The 8,366-nt window shown below is 37.4% G+C and overlaps 1 pseudogene; it reads left to right on the top strand.

Moving 5' to 3' along the window:
• Positions 1 to 3,563: 3,563 nt before the first annotated feature.
• Positions 3,564 to 7,163, top strand: LOC107565466 (hydroxylysine kinase-like; annotated as a pseudogene).
• Positions 7,164 to 8,366: the final 1,203 nt, after the last annotated feature.

The raw sequence follows: 8,366 nt of genomic DNA, 5'->3' as shown, positions 1-8,366 counted from the left end.
ACGCGTTACTCTGCGCTGCGCAAAACTCCGCATTTGAACAGTCAATAGCAAATACTTAAACTAATAACAAAACATACTTACAGTCGCTGATTCAGAAGCGCCAGATTGTCATAGCAAAGTCGGAATTGACCTTTTTTTTAAAAATAATAAATAAAGTGCTTTTGCTTTCGCACTGAAACACAGCGTCTCCCTGACATGCTGCATCAACATTACTGCTGTTCCTGAAACCACGCCTTCTTTCTTTGTGTGCACATTTGGGCGGCATTATGCTAATATTTCCACATAGTGACGTAGGTATGTGGGGGCGTGTTAGAACGAGCCGTTTTAGGTTGACTCTTAACTTTTATAAAGAATATCTCTTTGTATTTGAGACTTTAGTCTTTGCAACTTTACAGATCTTCTTTACGCACCAAGAGCTTGTACCACTCCAAAGAGAAAGGAACAATTGAAATCGCATGATATGACCCCTTTAAACTCGACTGAAACCATTTTATTACTACACAAAACAAATTTTTGTCTCACAATCGTGATTTTACATCTTGCAATTCTGACTTTTTTTTCAGAATTGCGTGATATAAACTTCCAGTTGCGAGTTATATAGTCAGAATTGTAGGAAATCAAATTGCAATTGTGAGAAATTAAGTCAGAATGGCTAGATATAAACTAGCAATTGTGACTTTTTTCTCGCAATTCTGACTTTTTTCTTTACCTCCATTGTTCAAATAATTCGTCACGGTCGTCTGCGTGTGACATCACATCCAATACAAACACGTCCCATAGTATAGTCCCGCCCCTCACATTGATTGACAGTTTTCCGTGTAGACATCGGAAATTCAAATGCAAAAGGAATTGTGATTCCATTTGAGTTTTGGCAGGTTACATGCAGGATGCAGAGAGAGTGAAAAAGCAAATGTGGTAATTAACATTGCTATATAAATATGACAGGCTTATAACTCGTAAGACATGGGAAATACACTTTTTCGTTTGAAATTTGTCAGTCACTCTGCGTTCGTGAAAGCGAAAATGCAAACGGTGATGCAAGATTTGCAATTGCGCTTGGATTATAGTGCTATAAAATGATTAATCGCGATTAATCGCATCCAAAATAAAAGATTTTGTTTGCGAAATATATGTGTGTGTTCTGTGTATATTTATTATGTATATATAAATACACACACATACAGTATATATTTTGAAAATATTTACATGTATATATTTATATTCATATAATTTATATTATATATAAATATATTTAATATATAAACATAACATATTTATCGTAAATATATACATGCATGTATGTATATTTGTACATGCATAATAAATATACACAATACACACACATATTATGTAAACAAAAACTTTTATTTTGGATGCGATTAATCGTGATTAATCGTTTGACAGCACTAATTATGTCACAATTTATGCGTCCACATATGGAAAACACACTTAAAAGTACAATTTGCAATTCCTTTTGAAAACTGTCTGGAATATCCTTCCATACTAAATGAAGTACTGTGCTCATCTGATATTTAATTATGATTTGAATATACCGTGTATCCAGTGATGTTAATTAAATTAGTTTAATTAAAACATTATTTCTCTCATGCTTGCATTCTTAAATTTAAAATTGTCCAGATGATCAAAATCACCAGGGATTATGGTCCATCGTTTTAAATCTTCCAATAATTGCTGAAGAGCATTATGCAATATATCGTCTCTGTGGAGAAATATTTCAAATGAACAAGGAAAATGAATTACAACTAGGAATAAATTAAATCATTAATCAAATGCATTTAAAGTAAAGCTTTTGACACTTTAACTGCTTTGCAGATACACTCCCCCCCCCACCAAATTCCCCATTTCACCCATGCATCATGTGTGTTGGGTTGATAATTTGTTTTACACAACACATATAAATGATGACAGTAGCTGTTTCACCCATTGATTTTTTTTAGTTTGAGGTCTTGCAAACAGGAAATTACATAAGCCAGGCCGAGATAGTATAAACTCTGTGTAGACTAAATCTTATCTTTTATATTTTTGTTGTGTATATTCTCTAGTTTGTATCAGTGAAGTATAAGTTGCTTTTAGCAGTGTTTAGTGTAAGCTGTGGATGAAATAGGTGACTTGTCAGGCATCTAAAAAGGACAAATCATGAACCAAAAACAGGAACCATCAAACACAACACAGAATCTCTGCAGCAAAGTGACAGTGAATCTCAGTATTCACCCTGAAGAGACTGTTTCCACAAAAACTGACCACAGAGATCTTCACAAAGCCAACATCCATTAAAGAGCTTTATTTGGTAAAACTTTAATTATAGACACCAATGTTAAAATGCAAAAAAAAATATGGCGTCATGATCATGAAACCTGGACAGTTGGAGCACCAAGATGAACTTCATGGAAGCTGCATTAAAAGCAAGGGATGGTAAAACACCTTAATAAAGAAATATTGCTTATATAAATGTGTAATATTTTTGTAGTATAATATTTGAAATATCACACTGTAGACCTATATATCTACGTAATTATATACAACAAAATTGACAACTTGCATGAAGAAAAACAAATCATGCAGTATTCATTTCACCATAAAGGTAAGACTTGTGCATGTGAGCCTCACAGGCTGTATCTGCACAATCACAGGATGCTGAGCCTCATGAGCACTTCTGAAGGATATAACGTTTCCCTTTTGACATACAGAGCTGCTGTTTCGCTAGCAACTCTTCCTCTGTTCAGAAGTCGCGTGTGCCTGCCGCCAACTCATTTCCCTTAACAAAACTGTAAGACCCGCTTTGGCCTACTCAACTGAGCATGCTGGAGAGAGAAAAAATAAAATAATTTTTGTAAAAAAACATAGTATCTAGCTAGGCACATACAGCACACATACACATGGAAGTGTATGTGCATAAAAATGATTAAAACAAATAAAAAGTAAAGAACAACCATAAACGCAGTGTTGAGGTGCCTCCAGGACCAGGGTTGGGAACCACTGGTTTAAATAACCATGTCTGTATTACAAGGAGTCAGTACAAATCACAGCTGGTGTTAAGAAAACGTTAGAGCTTTAAATGACATTTACGAGGGGAATCATGGCTGCAAACTGAACACATGGAATAATAATAAACACACTTAAAACCATAATTAACAACAATTATAGCCTAATAAACCCACATGAAAAAATACTATAGTGATTTATAGTAAATAGTATAGTGTTTTTGAACCATACTATAAAGTACTTGAATTAACTTGTTGTGGTAATTCTATAGTTGCTGTGGTAATATAACAACAATTCTAAGAGTAGACAGTTCTGATATGAAGTGTTTATTTTTTATATTATTTGTAGTGCATACAACATTTGTTAAAGGAATAGTTCACCTAGAAATAACAATTCTGACATTTACATAATGTTGTAAATATCCTTATCTGTATTTTGTTTTCCAACGAGTGCACTATTCACCTGTTTTAGTGAAAAAACTTGCACCATATAGTGATTTCTGATCAATGTATTGCTCCTGTTATGAATTGATACACAAATAACCGCTGTTTTCCATCCTCAGCCATGTCAACAAAAGAATCAAAGCCAAATCTCAGCCATTCCCAGGTTACTGAGATTATCAAGTGACTCTATGGCTGGACCGTGTTCGTCATTCGCCCGCTGCCCAGTTATGATGATCAGAACTTTTACGTGACCCCCCAGTGAGGGTGGAGAATATGTGTTGAAGGTTATGAACTCTGCAGACAGTCACAACATCACTGTTATTGAGCTGCAGACTCACGCCATGAACGTTTTACACCAAAGAGGCCTTCCTGCCCAGACCGCTTTGCCCACTCTGACTGGCAAACTCATGAGCCTGAAAGAATTTGGTATGAAAAACTGTCAATTATTAATTTCATTAAATATTAAATCCTAAAATGCAGCAAGACGTGATGGTTAGTGGTTTGAAATGCCTGTTAAAGGTGAGTAAACAATGACAGATTTCTCAGAAGGGTGTATGGAGAATACTGAATGGATTTATATTGTAACTCAAATGCTAATTAACATTTTTTTTGTGCTATCACAGATTGTGGTTTTGACCTGCAGAAATATTTAGTGCGTTTACTTACCTACCTTCCTGGCACTACCGTAGCCAAAATTACCTGCAGTCCTCAGATCTTGTATGATGTTGGGAAAATGGCCGCCACATTGGATACGGCTTTACTGCAAGTAAAATCTCTGATTCCATTTATTAAGGAAAACTTAAACCCTAAAACACACCAAGAATAAAAACTATGATGATAATAACTATATTAATGTCCATAGCAATGGACAGTAATGTCTGGGCTGTTTTTCCCAAAATCATTGTAGGCCAAAGTAGATCATAGAAACAGCCAAGCTCAATCCGTGTGAATTATCTTAGAAATACATGCTGTTGTTTTTATTAGTGTACTAATAATTTAATGTTCTTGCAGCATGCGCTTTAAAGCCATATGTATTTTGATTGACTGTCAGTGCCTTTTTTTTTTTGTTCATCTGCTGAAAAAAGTAGTTGTGAAATGGATTCTAACTATTGTTTTTACACATCTTTATAGTTACTATGTGGACGATTTTTAAAACTTTGGTTATAGTTAAGCGTGTGCAGTAGGGATGCACTGATACCACTTTTTCCAGTACTCGCCCGATACGATACTTTTATTTTTGGTACTTGCCAATACCGAGTACCGATACCAATCTTTTTATTGCATTTGTAAATTTTTTAAATATTGGGTACAGAAACCAAAAGAGTATGTATAATGTTAGTTGGTTACTTTCATTTATCAAATAGATACAGTCAAACCTAAATTTATTCAGACACCTTCGACATTATCACAGTTTATTCGCTATAGTTTATAACATGGTAATAAAATATAACAAGAACTCGGAGTTAAACTGTGTCAGAACAAATTCAGCTTGATAATGTTAGATAACATTGATAGAAAGGTATGTAGCCTAATGGATTACAATCAACCAAAAATCAGACAGCTGTTAGTATGACAGTATTTACACAACTATCAATACTTAGTCGGGCAACCCTTAGCCTTAATGACAGCCTGTAGTCTCCTGGGCATGCTGTCACCCAGCTTCATGCAAACCTGAACTTTTTTCTATTTTACTGGTAGTCCACTGTATGAAGAAATTTTGTCACAGTTTGCTTTATTTTACTATCCTCACTTACATAAATTAACTATAGTGTCCCGCACCCACTAGTAAAAAAACATAAAAAATTATATCGGGTCGCTGAATAATTTTTGGTTTCACTGTATATTCTTATCTTCGGGTGCATCCGTCCCCGAGATTGGTTTGCAGCGGTCGACCTGAAGGACGCGTACTTTGTGTCGACCCTTCTGCACCACAGACCATTGCTGTGGGTCGCGTCCAAAGGACGAGCATATTAGTACGAGGTCTTGCCCTCCGGGCTGTCCCTGTTGCCCCGTGTCTTCAGTCCCGAGGTGGGCGTGGCAACGCGGCACCTTCCGGGCCCAAGTTACACCAGCCTGCTGCCAAACCTTCACCCTGTGGTCAGACCTAGCGTTCCTCTGGGCAGGAGTGCCCCTGGAGTAGGTCTCCAGGCATTCTGTGATTTGCACGGATGCCTCAACCACCGGCTGGGGGGCCACGTACAATGGGCTTGCAGTGTCAGGGGTTTGGACGGGGCCCCAACTGCACTGGCATCAACTGCCTCGAGTTGCTCCTGTACGGGTCACCGGCTCAGCTCCTCAGCGAAAACCTAAATATGCGCTGCATCTGCTGCCTACTTATACTCACGCTGTGATCAGCAGCAGCTGGATGCAATAATCAAATGCCAATGTGCATTGGCTCGTTTAGTTTACACTCGAAGTAGATTGGTCTCTCTAAGCGAGATCCCAATTTCCAATTTCATCGGTCATCTGACGTGACGTCTCCGTTCCCTCCTTCAGGGAACGAGGGTTACCATATGTAACCGAGATGTTACAGTTATAGTTCTGGGTGTGAACAGGCCTTAAACATTTCCCCCCAAATGTTTCCCATGTTATTGCTTGTATTTAGGCATTTGTTTGGTTTTGTTGCTTTTTCTCATAAAGATGGAGCATCCAAACATCAGCGTCCTTTAGAGAGCAGATTTGATATGGAATCTCGCCAGCGTTCCTCTCTTAAACCAGTATATTCATGTGATGGATGGGGATCTTGTACAAAAGGTTGTTAAAGCCGTTCTGGAGCAGTACCAGATCCAAGTTGTGCCAAAACTACCATTGTTTCGCAAGTGTAAGATGTTATTTTCATTTCGGTCTCAACACTTCTGTTCTGCGTGTTCTTTTTTTAAACATTTTTTATTGCATTGCAGGCATTAACCATGGAGATTTTAATGACCACAATCTCTTGGTGAATCCTGATGGACCTACAAAGTACAAGATCTCTGGGACAGGCATTTGTTTGGTTTTGTTGCTTTTTCTCATAAAGATGGAGCATCCAAACATCAGCGTCCTTTAGAGAGCAGATTTGATATGGAATCTCGCCAGCGTTCCTCTCTTAAACCAGTATATTCATGTGATGGATGGGGATCTTGTACAAAAGGTTGTTAAAGCCGTTCTGGAGCAGTACCAGATCCAAGTTGTGCCAAAACTACCATTGTTTCGCAAGTGTAAGATGTTATTTTCATTTCGGTCTCAACACTTCTGTGTCAGCGTGTTCTTTTTTTAAATTTTTTTTATTGCATTGCAGGCATTAACCATGGAGATTTTAATGACCACAATCTCTTGGTGAATCCCGATGGACCTACAAAGTACAAGATCTCTGGGATCCTTGATTTTGGAGACATGAGCTGTGGGTATTTCATCTTTGAGCTGGCCATCACCATCATGTACATGATGATTGAGAATCCCAATCCGGTAGATGTTGGAGGGCCAGTGGTGGCAGGATGGGAAAGCGTTTTTCCTCTCAATGAGGCAGAAAGAGACTTGCTCTATTTGCTGGTTCTCTGTCGGTTCTGCCAGTCCCTGGTTCTGGCCCGACATGCAGTGATCCAGCAGCCAGAGGATGAGGACTACTTGATGATCACCGCCAGGACAGGGGTGCGCCACCTCTGTCGTCTTTGGGAGCTGGGTAAAGAGGAAGTGGAAAGAATATGGTTCCAGAGTGCTGCACAGTTTGGCCAACCTTGACTTGAGCAACTGCATGTTCAAAAAGTATATGCAATAAACTAGGATGCATTGAATATATGGTTTACCCCAAAATTAAAATTTTAACAACTTGAAATAATGAAAGTCAATGGTGACTGGGACTGTCAAGCTTCAAAATGTCAAAAGAGCATCATAAAAGTGGTCCAACAGTACTCTGATTTTAAAATCATATAACAATGAATTGCCATGTCTTAAGCCACACACCTTTTGACGTTAATTTTGCAACTTTGGATAATAATAAGTTAATAATTATGCAAAATCTTGGTTTGTTCCTCACAAATCTCTTTGATGGCTCCAGAAGACTCTAACTATATGAATATCAATACCTTTATTGTCATGACTGTCAAGCTTCAAAATGTCAAAAGAGCATCATAAAAGTGGTCCAACAGTACTCTGATTTTAAAATCATATAACAATGAATTGCCATGTCTTAAGCCACACACCTTTTGACGTTAATTTTGCAACTTTGGATAATAATAAGTTAATAATTACGCAAAATCTTGGTTTGTTCCTCACAAATCTCTTTGATGGCTCCAGAAGACTCTAACTATATGAATATCAATACCTTTATTGTCATTTATAAAACCGATAGTTCCGGTCCTTGATTCTGATTGGCTGAGCCACGTTTGAAACGGTTGTAAATTACTCAATAAACATACTCCTTTGTTTACGTTTATGTGTTACTCAGCAACAACTTTGTTGAAACCACAACTGTTTCTGAGGAACTACATTGTTTGGTGGAAGAATACTGTTTTTATTAATATCATTACACTTTATTTGCTCTGTTTTATTCTGTGAAACCTAACTACGTATATGGAATAACAGTTTTATAAAAGCAATAAGCCCCGTGAAGCCGTGGTTTACAGTGAATTTATAACAGCTAAGGGGGTTTTAAGCACTCCGCTTCGTGTCGTACCTAATAACTCAGCTGTTATAAATTCACTGTAAACCACGGCTTCTTGGGGTTTATTGCTTTATTGTCCAACAGTCCAAAACAAAAATTATTTTAGTCTCTCATTCCAAAAAAAGTGCACACACCCACTTGCATTCAAAATTGCACAATAGTGCACATGTGATACGGATCGCTTTTATGATATTTTTCATAGTGCTTTCGGATCGTGAAATTCCCAGTAAACCACTACATAATTAAAAAAATATCCTATTTTGCTGCACAGAAGATATCAT

This window comes from Sinocyclocheilus grahami, unplaced genomic scaffold (genome assembly GCF_001515645.1).
Source record: "Sinocyclocheilus grahami isolate Dianchi unplaced genomic scaffold, SAMN03320097.WGS_v1.1 scaffold1003.1, whole genome shotgun sequence".
NCBI lineage: Eukaryota > Metazoa > Chordata > Actinopteri > Cypriniformes > Cyprinidae > Sinocyclocheilus > Sinocyclocheilus grahami.
This window is presented reverse-complemented; position numbering and strand designations above follow the sequence as displayed.